At 44.3% G+C, this 18,642-nt stretch overlaps 1 protein-coding gene across 5 annotated transcripts in view; it reads left to right on the top strand.

Annotated features, from left to right (window-relative positions):
- Nucleotides 1-18,642, top strand: part of LOC142587361 (Kv channel-interacting protein 4-like) — a 323,816-nt gene that overhangs the window by 58,403 nt on the left and 246,771 nt on the right. The window lies entirely within an intron of this gene.

An 18,642-nucleotide genomic window follows, 5' to 3' on the forward strand; every position in this document is an offset into this window, starting at 1 on the left:
ATCGAGTTCACGTATCCTTACAAAATTTAACAAAACATGACCAGCATAAATTAAAAATGCGTTTCCAGCTTGAACAAACCTAGGGACGAATTTTCGGTTACTTCTAACATATCGGTCTTACTTAAAGTAAAACAACACTGTACTATTCTTATTATCTAAGATTCACGATAACACTGACATCTTACAAAAGAGACACAAAAAAGTGGTTCACAAATGTATGCCAACAACTAGGACAAACTATGACAAACAGTCCTTAATTCAGAGTCTGCCGTCTCTCGTAAATAACCTTATTTCTGAACATTTAGAAGCCTCTTGGAACTCAAACGCTCAAATTAGTCTTTATTGCCAACAAGAATTGATGTTTGGGGATGAATATTAACATGAACACGTATATATATCTGATAGTGTAGAAATATTATGATATGAGCTGGTTTCGCTCTAATTTTCTGCATTTATGTAGATGTGTGTAGGTATATATGTATATGTGTTTATAATTATGTATGGTTGTATTTATTGTCTGTATGATTTCCTTTAGGCTTTGTTATATTCTTTATTTTATTTTATATACTCAATTCAATTCAATTAACCTTACTTCAACGCATATACATATATATATATATATATATATATATATATATATATATATATATATATATATATATATATATATATATATATATATATATATATATATATGTATGTATATATATATATAGTTGAAGAAACGAAGGAGCACACTTACGAAAATTCCATTTTTAATGTTGTAACGTTTCAGCCGTGGCACGGCCTTCGTCAGAATACACCTGACGAAGGCCGTGTATTCTGACGAAGGCCGTGCCACGGCCGAAACGTTACAACATTAAAAATGGAATTTTCGTAAGTGTGCTCCTTCGTTTCTTCACCTATCTATGCACCGGACCTACAGAACTTTTCCTTGAGATATATATATATATATATATATATATATATATATATATATATATATATATATCTTATGGACCAGTGGAGAGGCGCTGCCTTTCCACTGGTGATAAGCTCGCGCTCACGTCAAGAGTAGGTAACGGTGCCGCAGCATCTTGCTCTCCTTGTCGTAATGCAAAGCATTCGCCGAATTCCGCAATCTCGTCGAGGTAACCGACTGCTGCTCCTTTTGCAGTGTGTTGTCGTTGCTTGCTGAAATTTGTCAGCAGTAGTTCTATTTCTCCATGCATTACTTTGACAAGACTTCTGGGCGTGGCAATACCTTGAGTGAGCAAAGGCGCAATTATCTGCTCGGCATTACCTTCCCCATCGTACTTTGTGTCGCACCTGACGGAAACAAGACGGCAAGATAACGGTGGTACGGTCATGTCGTCTATGATGCGCAAAGACTTGCGTTGTAGTTCAGCACTTTCGTCCCCAGGAAAGGTTAGTATACCTTCTGGTAGGTTGATGACGGCGCCGTACTCGAGTAAGAAGTCCATATCTAAGATTGCATATTTGCAACAGTCGGGGAGAATAACGAAATTTGCGACGAATGGCGAATTTTTTAAGTTGACCCTCGAAGTACACTTGCCAGTCGGTGTCAGTAGCTGGCCACCAGCACCTCCAATGTGCGGCCCTGACCATTCCATTTTCACTTTGAGAAGTCTGTCCGCCAGTTCTTCAGTTACGACTGAAAAGTCCGCTCCAGTATCTATGAGCGCCATCACTTCGTGGCCGTCAATTGATACAGTAACATCGGCGCTACCAATGTCGTCTGTCGTCAAATCATCCGGCTTTATCGGCTTCTCGTTCGATGGCAATGGAGGATTTTCGACACTTCGACGTGTGGCAACCTTCCCCCCTGAGGTCGCGGCCTTCAGTTCCCCCAGCGTGGGCTGGGAGATCGCCCTCGGGCCACGTCAGTGAAACTCCGTCTTGTAGCTGGAATACGACGTCCCGGATAAGGGGAGCGCGACCGATAACGGGGAGTATCGGCTTGCCAGCTGGTTTAATTTGCGTCGATGTTCGCTCGGATGCCGTCAAAAGCACGACGAGAAGCAGTGGATGGGAACGCTTGGTACCCTTCGACGCGATAAGGGCAATGAAGGCAAATGTGGCTCGCTTCCCCACAGTGGAAGCACAAGGGCCTGTAGTCAGTTGTGCACCAAATGTCGGTTCTGCGAAGCGGTCGTCGCGTCGGTTGTTCCCTGTGGTACCAAGGTGATGTCGGTGCTGACTGCTGGTGATACTGCGGCATCGGTATCGGAAGTGGCGGTCGACGAAGAAGGTCTGCGTACCTGGGCTACCACGTTTGGGAATGTGACTGCGGTGTCGCCATCGGAGGTGGCGGTCGACGGACATCTGCGTAGCTGGGCTGCCACGTGTGGGGATTTTGCTCGGGAGCCGCAAACGCTTGCTTTATTTCTTGGCGCACAACTTCAGCCACCCACGCAGCTGTGCATTCATTTGGCGTGGCAATGAAGTTCTTAATTTCTCCCCGAACAATTTCGCGTATGAGCTGGCGCAAGGAACCCTCGTTCGTGACTGTCACTGCTGCGGCACTTGCCGGTCGAGTGCTGGTCAGGTGATCATACTGGCGGCTGCGTAGGTGTAACGCGCGCTCTATGGCTGTCGATTCTTTAATAAATTCATCGACGCTCGTCGGCGGGTTCCGCGCAAGACCGGCAAACAGCTGCTCCTTTACGCCGCGCATGAGGTGGCTGAGTTTTTTTTTTTTTTGCCTCAGGCATATCGGGGCCTGCACGACGACAAAGACGAGCCATGTCCTCAGCGAACAAGGCAACAATTTCATTCGGCTTTTGAATCCGTGATTCGAGAAGACGCTGCGCGTGGTCTCGCCTTTCGGTGCTCCCGAACGTATGGAAGAACTGGCGGCGGAACTCATCGCAGCTTGGCCAGATTCCCTCGCGATTTACGAACCACGTGCGGGCTCCGTCTTCAAGATAGAAATACACATGAGATAGCTTCTGTCCTGCATGCCACGCATTATACTTGGCTACGCGCTCGTATTCCTCGAGCCAGTATTCTGCTTCCTAGTAGGCGTTGCCGTGGAAGCTCACGGGACATCGAGGAGTCAAAAGAGTCCCCTGTGCAGGGCCTGGGTCTGCCATGGCATGGGCGCTCGCGGTAACAGGCAGACTTCTTGGTAGGGGACTAAATTCTGGGCTTAAGCCTACTAGGCGACGGCTGGCGTGGTGAACGGGTATTTCGACACGCGGAAACCGTTCTGGGCTTGACGTGGGGCTGTTGACAGGCGTCCCAAACATTTACCCAGCGCCTCCACCAGTGTCACGATTCACAAGCAGCTGGAGCTGATAAAGAATGGAAGGACACTTTAATTGCAAGTGAACTGAAAAACGAAAGTGCAGGGACCTCTTCTTCTCTTCCCCCAATGCACGAGATCTTCGTCTTCCTCTACAAGCCGCATACTGGATGTGGCAACATAGCACTCACGTACAAGTGAAACCGAAAAAAATTATTAATGCACATTGTCGACAAATGTGTCACACAATACATACTGCAATGCACAATTCGGCAAATACACTTACAAAAAAAAAAACAATTTTTTTCCTTTTTGCGGAAACAACGAAAAGACAAGAAAAAAAGCACTACAATCAAAGTTATGCAGTGTAGATTTTGTTTAGACAAGACGGTAATGTAAAGCGCAACATTTGGTTCGTGTAATTAGTCCTTGCCCGTGACAACTCCCAGAGTTCGCAACTGCGCGTATTTAGCTTCCCATCTCTGCGTTTTAAGTTCGAGGTAGTATTTGACTTGTTATTATTTCTGTTAATACCTGTCAATTATACCGGTAGATTAGTGTTTGCTCATAAATATTGGGCATAGGATGTAAATTCAGTTTTTTGTAAAGTGGGCGCGTATGTAGTTGTGGGGAACATCCGGAATGCAACGGACGGCCTTTTTTGTATTCTGTGTAATGTGGTGATATTAGAAAGTGTCGTAGTACCCCAAACAAGGTGACAATAGTTAATTTGATGGAGAAGCAATGACTTGTATAGGAGAAGCTTGATGCTTTTAGGGAGAAAATATCTTAACCTGCAGGAAGTTTCACTCACACGGGATATTTTAGCAGCTACTAAATCCACATGCATGTTCCACGAAATATGTTGCTTGAATGCAACCCCAAGACATTTAACAGTAGGCACAATCAGAATAATAGCATTATTATGTTGTAATGTTAAGTCTGTAATGGGGGGGGGACATTACATTTCTCGGTCAGAACAGAACAGCTTTTGTTTTCTTAGTATTTATACCAAGTGAATTTGCGGTAGACCACGAGCACGGTTTTGTTAGTCCCTCATTTGCGATACCGGTAGCCTCTGTGGAATTCGGTGCGGTAACCACAATAGTTGTGGCGTCCGCGTACATAATAAATTTCACATTATTATCAGTGCTGACGAAGTCATTAATATAAATACAAAAAAGCAGGGGCCCAAGGATACTTCCTTGTGGCACTCCCGCGTTAACTGGCTTTAAATTCGCAACATATCTCTCTATGGTCACTTGTTGCGTACGGTGTTGAAGATACGACAGTATTAATTCAAGAAATACGCCGCGAGAACCATATTGTTCTAGTTTGATGAGTAGTGTAGCATGATTTATACAATCGAACTCCTTCGAATAATCAACAAAGATACCCAGAGTGGATAATTGTTGTTCAAGCGACTGCAATATAATTTCCTTTTGCGTAAGTAAGGCAGTTTCTGTCGACTGCCCTTTAAATTATGGGATTTTACGTGCCAAAACCACTTTCTGATTATGAGGCAAACCGTAGTGGGGGACTCCGGAAATTTCGACCACCTGGGGTTCATTAACGTGCACCTAAACCTAAGCACACCGGTGTTTTCGCATTTCGCCCCCATCGACATGTGGCCGCCGTGGCCGGGATTCGATCCCGCGACCTCATGCTCAGCAGCCCAACACCATAGCCACTGAGGAACCACGGTGGGTGTCGGCTGCCCTTTCACAAAGCCACACTGTATACTAGTGATCAGGTCGTGTTTGATTAGAAACGATGTCATGCGGGCATTTACTAATTTTTCTATACATTTAGGAGAAATGGGCAACACCGACATTGGTCGGTAATTTGTTAACTCGTTTCTATCACCACCTTTGTACAAAACTACTACCTTCGCAACCTGAAGTGTTTTCGGGAACGAGCCTCTGGAAAATATCAAGTTGAATATGTGTACTAATGCAGGTAAAATTAAGTCAAGGACATGCTTAATTGGCATAATCTCAAATCCGTCGACGCCACATCTGCTGTTCTTGATACAAAGAAGTAGTAAATACCTCATTTTCCGTAGTAGGCGCTAAAAATACAAATTGTTTAGTCCTGCAGCGAAGGTAATTCAAAGAATTAGGATCACGAGTACAGTTTACTAATGTTGTAAAATAGTTATTAAATGTATTTTTAAGCGTCTCATTTGATAAGACTTTATCGCCTAATGTGATTTCTCTTATAGTCATGTTCCTGTGTCCTCGCCCAAGAAAACCATTAATACGCTTCCAGACAACATCAGATTTCTTTAATACGTCACCATTGAACAAATTATCCAATACTGTCTCTTCGCTCTACGCAAAAGACAAGTTGCTTTGTTCCTTTGTACCTTAAATTCATGCAAAGCTTTTTCAGTCCTGGTGTCAATAAAAGTTTTGTAGAGGCGGTTTTTGGCGCAAATTTTACGGATACACTTCTTATTTATCGTTGGTTTATTGCCTTTAGGTGCTCGTTTAATTACTTTGTATTTGAAGCACTTATCATAGGTATCCTTAAACTTAGCGCAAAAGTATTTAGAAGCAGTTTCTGCATCACTGGTATGCATCAGTTCTGACCAATCTATTAGCGATATTGCGTCACGAAAATACTTCAGGCTTTGCATATTGACATCACGAACCATTTGTGGGAAACTGGGTTTGCGTGTTGAATATGAACGCTTGGTCATGAAAAGAAATATTGGAAGCTAATCACTTATATAGGCACTCACAACACCTGATAAAATATTAGAATAGAGAATGTTGGTTGTGAAGACGTCAGTTAATGTCGATGTATCTGTTCAAACACCAGTCGGACTATATAAAGCATTTTCAAGAACATTTAATTCGATTGTCTTGCTAAGTTCTCCTCGAGAAGTAGAAGCCATTAAAAAATAAATGTTTAGGTCGCCGGCCAGGTCATATATGTGCTGCACTGCTGCCATAGCAAAGGAGTCGGGTCCCCTGCCAAGCTCGTCGGATTATTTTGTCACGGCCCCTACATTGAAGGAACTAAAATGTGAATTTCACAATTATGAGATGTTTGAAAGAATCAAGAAGCAGCCGAGGCAGTGGAGCACGTCCATTCCAGTGGTACAAACGTGGCCACCTAAATTGCTGTGCTCGAACGCCCAAGCGAGATGGTTGTATGTTGTGAGAGGGCGTCGCCTGTCTCGACAAGCCCCACCAAAGCCCTCTCCGGTTACCTGTTGAAGTCATATGTCAGACACTGGAATAGTAAAAAAATGTCTCCCCAACAATTCATATTTCCTGCTTACATTCTGGGGCCGAATTCACATAACGTATCCTTCGCAAGTACTCTTTTCCACTAGCCAGCCGGTTTCGCTGATGCTATGTCCATCATAAGGATGGAAAGAAATTTTCTCTTACAAAGAATTCTAGCTTACGGAGATTTAGTGAATACGGTCCCTCATTTTACCGTCAAAAGGAAGACCGTGCCTGCATAAAGTTTAACTGTGCTCTGCGCTTCCAGGCTTTCTTGTTTTACGAAGTTAAAAGTAGAGCATATTGTCACGTGGTGGTGACGTTGAATAACACAGTAGCAATACTGTGAATGACAAAACTAACTTTTATTGGGCGAACCTGTGCCCAAAAAACAGGCTACACTTATAGCACAACGATAGCGGCGAACACGCTCGGCGATCGTCGAAAATCTGATCAGCGGGTCAAGCGCGTCGGCTTTTAAAGATCAGTCGTCGAATGTTCCAGATTAACAGACGGGACCCGCTTGTCTTCCACAAAGTTCTACACTATTCGCGTCGCGCATACATGCAATCAGATTACACAAGTTGCGGTGAAAGACAGTGGACGGAACCATCGATAACATTCCAGAAACTTCTTTTGCATGCAGGCGCGTCCTGCGCTGCGCGATAACATTTGTTAGGCGGCCAAACGTGGTCGCCCGCTAAAGATAAGTACATGTGTCAATATATGTTGGTGAAGCTGAACAAGGTGTTCCTCCCGCAGCCTATTTTATACAGTACACCATCAGAGCGTTTGAAAGAATGAACCGCAATTCTCGAAACCTTCGCAAAGCTGTTGCAGTGTGCACAGATTATTGGACACAAACAATCAGTTAAACCTGGCTGGTTCATAACTTTACTTTTCTGGTGTTAATGGATTAATCATTGACGTTACACACGGACAGCCATCCAAGGAGATTTTTAATTTCTGCTAGTTATACTTTTATAGTTTTATATTGTAGTTTATCTAATATTACAACGGTATAGGCGTTTTCAAGCCAGATAGGCCCCATTTGCAGGTCGTATTGACTCAATCGCATGAGTAATACTTACTACTGATCGAAAGAGCACACAGGCTTGGCGGGTATACTTGGAATAAGTGGAGACAAATTATTGTCACATTTTGTTGTTTCAAGCTCAAACACCAAATACTCCTCAATAATTGCGAGCTGAAGGAATTAAAGATTACCGTTACTGATGACTATTCGCCAGCTACTCGTCTTGCTAGGAAAAAACTGGTCGAATTTGCCAAAACCCAAGCTTGAACTTTCAAGCTTCGCTTCAACAAACTCTACATAAATGAAAAAGTGTTACACCTACAATCTTTACACCGGAAGTGTTACACCTACAATCGACTCCGTGCTTGAAATTTCTAAAGCCTTCGCGCCATCGGTTGAATCCTGCCATGCATCCGCGCCACCCGCCACTGAATAGCACTGGCTGAGGGGCTATGGATCAAAGTTACCGGTCAGTAACCAACTTTCCCTTTTATTCACAAATATGCGAAGCATACTTCAAAAACATGACATCTTTGCTCTGCTATCGATGCTTCTGGCGCCGACACAGTCTGTCTCTCTGAAACGTGGTAATCAGCAAAGATTGATAGTAGCGAAATGTTCGATTGTAAAAAAAAACGCTATAATATTTACAGGTGTGACAGCGGTGGCGGAGGCGTGCTTATAGCAGTTAGAGCAGTCTTTGATGCTGCTTTGTCTTTTCCCATCCACCTTACTAACGATTTAGAACCTGTCTTGATTGAAATACAAACGTGCTCTAAAAATTATTATTGGGCGTTTGTTATCGTCCGCCCTCCTGTTCACCCACCTTGATTGACAACCTTTATGATAATTACAGTGCGGTATCCGAGTAGCCCGTTTCTTTTGCGAGGTTACTTTAAGTTCCGTAATGTAGTATGGTCTAATTTGCATTGCTATTGTCATCTTTCTTCATGTGAAGACGACAGATTTTTGAATTTGTACAATGGTTTCAACTTGTCCCAGCTTGTAATGCAAGCCACTCGAATTATGTGTACTACTTCTAACATCCTCGACTTAGTACTCACCACTACACCTGATCTTTTCCATCCCATATCGTCTCTACCGTGGCTCACCGATAGCTTACTAGTTCATTTTTCTTTGATTTCTACCGTACCTCACAAGAGTACCCACAAAAATTATAACCGTGACAATAAACACGCTGATTATGATGCTGTTAATCATGAGCTCTCTGCTTTTTCATATGCTTACGTGCTCAAGTTTTGGGGCCGCTCCGTGAATACTAACTGGGATTGATTCAAAGAACAAATTTCATCGCTCATCGAGAAATACGTTCCACGCACGGTCATTGCATCAAACTGGCAATCGCCATAGTTGAGCCAATTATTAAAAAAGACTATGTAATAAGAAAAAAGGCATTTTTCGCTCCGCAAAGCTAGCTGTTACTCAAGAACTTTGAACAACTTATCAGGCCATGAGTATATAGCCAATACAAAACAGCTCTCAAGCATGCAAAGAATTCATTTTTCAGTAGTATATTAGCATCACTTCTAATCCCTAAGCCTAGGCAATTTTGGAGCGCAGTTAACCAAAGAGAAAGTTCAGCTATCACCTTTAAAACTCAAGCGATCAACCAATCCAGCTTGATCAATATGCAAATTATCGTAACTGTGTGCTTGTCTCTGCCTTTACCAGAATGTGTATTCTATAACTCCCACCTATCCTGGTACTGAGGTTTTATCGCTGGATCCTATTGTCTTTGGTATTGCTGGCACAGGAAGAGCAATAGCTAAGTTAAACGTTTTATCATGTGGGACTGATAATATCAATTCTAAGTTTTTAATCAGGACTGAAATTTGCAGTGCTATAGTACTTTCTAATATATTCCTACAATATCTTCAGACAGCCTGCACTCCGGAAGACTGGAACGTGATTGATTCCCTTGCACAAGTCTGGGGATGGCCATTCGCCATATAATGATTGGCCCATTTCACTTACGTGAATTCCATGTAATGTTATGGAACATGTCATTTACTCTCACCTTGCAGCCTTCCTACAGTCAAACGCCTTTTTTATAGACCAGCACGAATTTCAGAAGTCACCTTCTTGTGAAACTCAGCTTTTATCATTTACACATGATATAAATTCCATACTTGACAGAGGTTGCATAGTTTACTGTATATTCCTAGATTTTTTCAAAGCGTTTGACCAGGTTTCTTATCAACTGCTTTTTTTTTAACTGAGTAAACTTAACCTTGATCCTGACATTCTTGAATGGCCGCAATCTACAATTTACAATTTACAATTTGTGACAGCTAATAACATTTCATCTATCACTTCTACAGTTGAACCAGGTGTGGCACAAGGCTCTGTGCTGGGATCTTTGCTTTTTCTCATTTGTATCAACGACCTGCCTGATAGGTTATGCTCATCAATTAACCTTTATGCGGACGACTGTGTCATATACCGCGAAATGAACAGTGATATAGGTCTTCTTCACTACGATATCAACCATGCTCTTGACTGGGCTAAGACGTTGAACATGCAACTATACATTAACAAACGTAAGCATATGCGTGTTTTCTCGTCATAATTGTACACTGCCCTCATACCATGTTAATACTAGGAACCTCGAATCTGTGTCCTATTACAAATATCTCGGCGTATTTATTTCTTCTAATTTTTCTTGGAAGATGCATGTAGACCATGCAACCCACAACGTTATTCACATGCTGGTCTACATACGCCGCATTTTTCATCTTTCTTCTAGTTCTCTAAAACAGCTACTCTCTAAATCATTAGTTCGTACTAAAGTTCAATATACTGCGTCTGTCTGGGACCCCAGTCCAGAAGCGCTCATGTATCAACTTGAATCTGTTCAGAACCGGGCGGCCCCCTTCATTCTATCTAATTATCTCCGTAACTCCAGCTTCACAACTATGAAAGCAAGCTTATCATTACCACTGCTATCATAACGTAGAAAAATATTCTGCCTCTGCCTGTTCCACAAGGTATCAAATGACAACCCCATTCTGAAGAATAAATTGATCAGCCCCCTTGTTGAGTTTCAGCTTGCATCGACCATCGTCATAAGTTTGGTATTGCTTCATCCCACACCAACCATTTTTACAATTAATTCACTCCCCTACGTCAGCAAGTTAGAATCACCCTCCCCGATCTGTAGTCGAAATATCTGATAATTCTAAGTTCAGACCTGCTTTAACTAATCTGCTGTTGTAATAAACACAAGGAAATGCAGCATTGTCATCCTCTTTATATTTGGTTTGCCCAGTTTCATTTTCTTTTTACTTTTATACAAATGAGTTGCTGTATTTTTTTATTTTTCACTCTATGGGATGTACCCACTCCCCTCTGTAAGGCCCTCGAGCCCTGAGGGTAATGAAATAACTAACTAACAAACAAACAAACTAACTAACTAACTAAATAAATAAATAAATAAATAAACTTCAGAGTTCGGGCCTAATTCGTGAAAAACACTGATCTTAACAATGTGTATTCCTAATGCACAGATAATCAACTTCAAATCAATCCTTGAAAAACAACATTTGTACTATTTCATAACCTACAAACAGCGATTTCTTCTTCCATAACTGTCTCGTTAAATACTTCTTTTATACCGACATCTGATAGTGTTGAATTCCTGGGTGTTACTCTCAACAAACACCTTAAGTTCAATAGCCATGCCAAGTCGCTAACAAAAAAGGATTCATTTGGCATCAGCATTCTCATTAGAACACGTGCATTCTCCCAACCTCATGTGATTAGATCGTTGTATAATGCTTATAATAATAGTCATTTATCATACTATTTATCTTCATGGAGTAATACATATGCCATTCATCTGAAACAACTTGAACGCCTTCAAAATCAGGCAATAAAATTAATGACTTTAGCTCATTCCGTTGCAATTCTTTACCTCTCTATCAACATCTTAACGTTTTACCCATTCAACAGCTGTTCTATCAAAAGTTGTCACTGATTACATTTCGTCTCTTTCCTCGTGAAATATCATTAGACAGCCTTCCTTTTGATAACCTCAAGAACAAAAATAAACAAGGTTTTCAGAATGCAATTATCTTCTCTTACCTAAAATCAGATCCAACTATGAAAAATTTACGCTTCGCTTCTATGGTATATCACTTCGGAATCGCATCCCTGTTAATATTAAGTCATCTCATTCATTACTGTTAGCACAAGCATCTTTTCATTTGTCATAAATACATTTCAATAATTATTACATTTTCTTTACATTACTTTTATTATTGTATCATTAAGCTTCATATTTCTATAAAACACTTTGTATTTTTCTTTGGTAGTAATATGTAGAAGAGCCAAATCTTTTGTTACACATTACTAGATATTCCTCCTTCTGATTATTTATTGTGATATTACTGAATAACGCTGTTTTAATACATATCTAATTGTTTTCTATTTATTATTACTTGTTCCCTACGAATTGTATTTCTTGACGCTTTTCTTTTCCTTTTTTGTTTTGTTTGTTTGTTCGCCCTCTATTTGCTGCTCTAATACTCTTGTGCAACCACTAATGATAGGAGGTCCCCCCTGGCAGTTTCTCACTCTGGAACCTCTTGATGCTGTATATAATATGTAAACCCGTTCCTTGTACATGCAATAACAACAAACTTGAACTTGAGCGCCATTAACATTCCGACTAAGTTGTGAGCATCAAAATTTAAAAAAAAATCACGCAAGCAAAACAAAAAGGGGAGGACTTCATAGAGCAGGATTATAGGAAACATTTGTAGTGCGCCCTGAACGCACGCCTTTTAAGAAACGTAACCCTAATTTCGAATGACCATCAGCCTTTAGGCGAAGTCGACAAGCCCAAGTAAATGTAACGAAAACTATACTGGCAAGCAACAGATCTTTTAAGATTCATATTGACTCTTTTAGTGGCAAAAAGACTATCTGAATAAAGTCGTTCGAAGCAAGCACTCTTCAGTTTATATGGCGTTTCGCGCTGCCAGAAGAGTGTGGAGCCGATATCATCACAATTTATTCATTTTGCATGCACCTTGCACAATATTGGGCCCTCTTCTGCCTCTTTCAAATGCATTAAAAAGTTTTCGCGAAGAAAATTTAGTTTTTGTTAAACATAACACATCAGTCGTAAAATCGTTCAATGTGCCCAAATTTTTAAGCTTTACCGAAAATTTGGGAGAGTTGGCAGCTATGCATAACTAACGGCACCTACGTTTTTACTTAATAAATTTGCTAATGCTATGCTCCTGCAAACTGAACGTTATCTAATGCGAACAAAGTACAGGACAAGAGAGCAGGGGCCGACCTAATGAGGAACACAGTAGGAGTTGGTCGTAAAAAATTGGAGGACGCTTAAGCTTCGCCTTCAAGAGTGGAACGCGACAGCGTTCCCGTCGACCCGCCAAGGGGTGTACGACAATGGGCTACGGCGCAGCGATTACGCGCCCCGCATCGGACGCAGTGAGCGTCGAGCAACGCAGCGTTCGGCGCGACAACGAAATGTGCGCCTGAGCAAGCGATGCATGCCTGAGCCTTAGAAACAGCTCGTTTCTAAGGCAACACCGCGTTCACTAGAGGCGCTTTTGTACTGCTTTGAAGCATCGAACTCGTGGCTCAAATCATGGTGATTGTAAGCTCGAACCACCAGTACAACGCTAACCGTGGCTCTACCCTGCAGTGGGAATACCAGGGTATTACTTATCGCGTCCCTGACCCCGTACCGGCGACGATGACGCCGACCGGACTTCAGGGACATATTTTTTACCCTTGGCGCCAGAAACGCGGTGCCACTGACGCTCCAGGCGTTTAACCTTGCGTTCGGTGCTGTCCTCCGTCAACTTCGGAATGCCTGTTCTGGGACGCTTCCCGCGTCCCGCGGTCGCCCCTGCAGCGTCTGCTTGATATTCGGCCGTAGTGATCTCGGTGCTGTCGCTCATGTCTTCCTCTTCACTTGCTTGACTTAAGGGCAGTGACTCTTGCGTGCAGCCTATTTCGGCACGTTCCTCAGTTGCCTTCGTCAAGTCCCGACTGTCGGATGTGGTCCTTCCAGTTTTCTCGGCGTCAGTCTCCCGGGCCTTGTCTTCGCATTCCTTGGTGTTGCTGTTCGGGGCAGACCTTTCGGCCTCCTCCGCGTCCATTATGTTCTCTTGTACTTCTTCTGTTGGGAGAACGGCTTTAGTTACTCTGGCGTAGCTCCTTGCACAGTCATTACTTTCGTGTCCGAACGCCCGGCACACACCACAACGTGGCGTCTGGCAGTCCCGTCGAATGTGTCCTTGCCTGCGGCACCTCAAACATAGCGGGGACCGGCCCGGGGCCACAAGAAGGACGGTGCCACTTCCCAACTTGAAAAGATGAGGCAGATCATCAAGCTCAACACCTTCCTTAAGTCTCATTCGCACGACTCTCGTCGTGGATGTCGCATGTTCAAAACCGGCGACGGACCAGTTGTCGTTCGACACGTCAAGGACGTCACCAAAGCTGCTCAACGCTTGCCGAAAGCTCTCACTTTGGACAGCAAAGTCGACCCAGTGCACTTTCACGGTGACGTCTTGTTGGACGGAGTCAATGACAGCGCAGAAGCCGCCCTTGACCTGAAGTCCACCCGTTTTCACCAGAGCGTCCTTGTCCGCCTTGCTGCGCAACTTGACTAGCCAGACGTGATTCATCTGGTAGGCTCCAATACCCGTGATGTTCTTGATGATACCAGCGTTCTCCAATGGCTCGCGAAAATCTTCCAGCCGATATGGTCTTCTTGCCAGGTCCCCGTGCAAAAAAACGCACTGCTGCATGCTCTCGCCTGAAGGCAATGTTGGCAGCAACATCCTATAATCCGAGGGTGCAGAAGAAAACCTGTCACCGCGGCCAAAGGCGGCCGCCAAAGAACCTCGCACGGAGCGAGCCATCACGCGTCCTTCCTCCTCGAAAGCCGAACGCGGAGTCGTAACGTCCTATCGTTTCCTTAGGGCGAGATTTTCCCTTGAGTACCTCTCCAATGTAAAAAGAAAACGTCTTATGAAGGATCTCATTGAAAGTGTGTTCCCTGTTCCATTATATCGGCTAATTTTTCAACAAGGGCCTGGGCAAGACGTACTTAAAAGGGTTAAAAATATGTGTATACCGGCGAACGTTAAAACATTCTTTTTCAAGCTTCACACGGGAACCTTGCCTGTTAAAACGTGGCTAGAGGAAAGAGGGATTTATGTGCCATGGGGAAGCAGATGCTTTCTGTGCAACAAAGCTGAAACGATTCAACATGTTTTCATCGATTGTAATAATGCCATATTTTTTTGGGATATATTACAGAGAACGTTAAAGATAGACCTACCCCTCAATCCACATGGCATTCGTTTTTTACCGCCTGAACGCGATTTTGAACAGATGGATGTGATCTTTTTACTTGGACTGCACGCAGTATGGCGTAGTCTGTTGGCATATAGACATTGCGATGTTAAAGGCCGAACTGTGTATGAATATTTTGTGGAAATGGTTGTGAAGGTACGTGACGTGTACAAGATGAATGACTGTGATGAAGCTGTGGTGTCAATGCTTGATACTTTGACACATATAAAACGAGTGTGATCTATGATCACAAACACTTTTGAGGCTTGTAGCCAAGCTGGAAATAAAGAAAAAAAAAGAACTCGTGGCTCAGTGGTAACGTCTCCATCTCACACTCCGGAGACCCTGGTTCGATTCCCACGCAGCCAATCTTGGAAGTTGCTTTTTATTTATGAAGTGCCTGCCGTGATTTATCACTCACGGCCAACGCCGCGGACGCCGACACCGACGCCGACGACACCGGCTTTTCTGCGACACGAGCTCCTTAACGCTATCGCGTTAATACGGCTTAAGGCGGTGTACGTGGACGGTTTCGCGACCACGACAGCGTAGATGGCGTGACAGGCTCGACGATGTAGTTCAAAGGCGATGTCTGCGCTACAACACGGTAGGACCCTTGATATTTGGAGACAAGCTTGGAGGAGAGCCAGCAGAAACAGCTGGAATCGAAAGGCATACAAGAGATTTTAGAAGAAAACGACAAGGTTGGCGGTCATCGTCAAGTAGAAATTTTTGCTGCCGCTGGTCAACGGTTGTGGCGGAGCGGGCGAGCTGATGGCACTCCTCGGCGCGGCGGGCAGTTTCAGAATAGACGTACACTCAGATGAGTCGGGTCGGTAGAGAAGAATGGTGCCGAGCGTGGCTGAAGGTTCGCGGCCACACAAAAAGAAGAATGGGGGAAAATGTGGTCACCTGTGGTGCAGCGTCGTAGGCGTAAGTCATGAACAGCAAAATGGGGTCGTAATCAGTGCGATCAGAGGCGTCGCATTTTGGAGAGCGTGTCGCCAATAGTGCGGTTGAATGTCTTCGTCAAGCCATTAGTTTGACGATGGTAGGCAGTGGTGGTGCAATGAACGAAGCGACATTCAGCAAGAAGCGCGTTTACGACTTCAGAGAGGAACACACTTCCTCTATCGAGCAAGAGTTCGCGAGGTGCGCCTAGGCGGAGAACGAAGTTCCCAAGAAAAAAGATGCTATATAACAGGCAGTGGCAGTAGGCAGAGTGCCTGTGCCTGCGTATCTTGTCAAGTGGTCGATGGCGACGACTATTTAGCCGTTTCCGGAAGCCGTGCTGGGAAGGGGTTTGGACAGATCAATGCCTACACGATCGAAGGGCCTGGCAGGGCAAGGAATTGGCTGGATTGGACCACACATATGCTGAGCAGGAGCCTTGTGGTGTTGTCACTGAGGGCATGATGGAATGTATTTGTACACAAAGGTGTACATGCCACGCTAATAAAACCTGTAGCGAAGGCGGTCGTACGTTTTGAAAACCCACATTCGCACACTGTGTGTCAGCGTGGAAGGCAGGACATATTTCACCTCGAAGATGTAGAGGTATGACCAGCAACCACTTGGGGTCATATCAGATAGGTAGTTCCGGTGATAGAGAAGGCCATCCCGCACCTCCAAGAGAAAGGCTTGATCGAGTCGATGGTTTTGAAAGGAAGCGTATAATAACGCCAATAAAGGCATAATTGCGTTGCTCCGAAGCTATGCCGCGGCCTGCTGGGAACGAAAACACTTTGTCGACCGCAGGCAGGCAGGCAGCGCCTTCGGTTGACAGGGGCAAAAGTGAGAGCGCGTCGGCATCGGTGTGGCGGTGGCCAGACCTGTGGACAAAGGGCGTGTCGAAGTGTTGCAACCGCAAAGCCCAGCGAGCTAATCGGCCTGAGGGGTCCTTCAACGCGGAAAGCCAACAAAGTGCATGGTGGTATTTTCGGCGTAGTTATACTACGCCGAAAATACGGCCATAGAGGTGAGGTCTAAATTTACCATGTGGCATGATGATGACCAAACATCCATTTTCCCTAACGGAATAATTAATCTCTGCTTTGGCGAGGACGCGGCTTGCGTTTTTAACGAAGTACTCGTGGAAGCCGGATTTTTACTGCGCGAGCACAGCGCCGAGTCCAATAGCGCTGGTGTTGGTGTGAACTTTGGTCGGAGCTGCAGGGCCGAAGTGACGCAGTATTGGCGGCGAGGTTAGTAGACGATGCAACTCCTGCAAGACATCGTCACAGGCGGGCGACCACGCGTAATTGTTTTAGTCGCTCTGTAGAAGCTGATTCATGGGAGCGTTATAGACGCAAAATTACGAATGCAGCGGCGAAAGTAGGAACAGAGGCCAAGGAAGTTGCGAAGTTTTTTTATCGAGAAAGGCTACGGCAAATCAGCAACTGCACGGACTTTAGCAGCGTCAGGAAGAATACCATCTTTGGGCACCACATGACCAAGGATGGTGAGTTGATTTGCACCAAAGCTGCATTTCTTTAGGTTATGCTGAAGACCGGCGTCATTTAGGTACGTAACACTTCCTCTAACCTGCAGACATGTGTGGGAAAATCGGGTGAAAAAAAGCACGTCTAAGTAGCAGATGCACGTTTTATACTTGAGACCACGCGTAAGGTTGTCCATCATACGTTTATTAAGCGTGCGTTGCAAAGCTCGAAAGGAGTGACACAAAATTCATGTGCACCATCTGTTGTTACAAAGACCATTTTAGGTTGGTCGTCTGGTGCGATGGGGACTTGCCAATAGCCGCTGCGTAAGTCGATACAAGAGAACAACTTCGCACCTTGATGGCATTCAAAGGCGTGGTCAGTTCTCAGTAAAGCGTAAATATATTCGCGAGTTATTTTGTTAGGTCAACGGTAAATGCAGTAGAAATGAATCGATCCATGCTTCTTAGCAAGAACAACTGGGGATGACAAGGGGCTATTTCAAGGCTGGCTGACACCGCGCTTGAGCATATCGGCTACTTGGCCATCGTTAACAAGGCGCTCTGTCACGGACACATGGTATGATCTTTGTTTCAGCAGTACATTGGTAGCAGTATCGATGCTACCAATGTACCATGTCATGCCATGTCAATGATGGCAGCAGGGTCGACGCGCTCAACGTTGCCAACGCATTCCCTACGAAGCAAAGTGAGGGCACATTACTATTTGTTGGATACAGGCAGTCTGCTGACGCCGTCACAAACTTCTAAAAGAGGAAAAGGCAGCGGGGAACATTTGCGAGGGAAGAAGATTGAAGACGGCGTAAAAAGTGCGCTTGTATTAGCGATGATCCTGTAGGACACCGTGGCAAGGGCAGAGGAGTGCAGTGCCATGGCAACGTCTTCTGCAACAAATACTTTATCTTCAGCTTCGCGAACGTCAACAAATGGGACGTCGCAAATCGTTGAAGTTCCACTTCAGCACGAGAACAGTCAACGACTGCCTTATCGGCGGTACCAAAATACAGTACTAAAAATTAATAGAGTACCTAAAATTCGACGACGCAGAGGAGGCCGTTAATCACAACGTGAGCACTACACGTAGACACAGGCGTGATGCGGTTTGCGCTGACAATACGAAGTGACACGTGTGACACTGGCGTCGTAACCTTTCTGAGTAAACGGCCAAGTTTGAGACAAAGAAGTCAAACTGCGGCACCAGTATCGATGACGGCCACTACAGCGACGCCTTCCAAATATGCATCAATCACATTAGTCCGAGAAGCTACGGCGGTAGGATGTGGCTCGCCGCCGTGAA

The sequence above is a fragment of the Dermacentor variabilis genome, chromosome 7, assembly GCF_050947875.1.
Source record: "Dermacentor variabilis isolate Ectoservices chromosome 7, ASM5094787v1, whole genome shotgun sequence".
NCBI lineage: Eukaryota > Metazoa > Arthropoda > Arachnida > Ixodida > Ixodidae > Dermacentor > Dermacentor variabilis.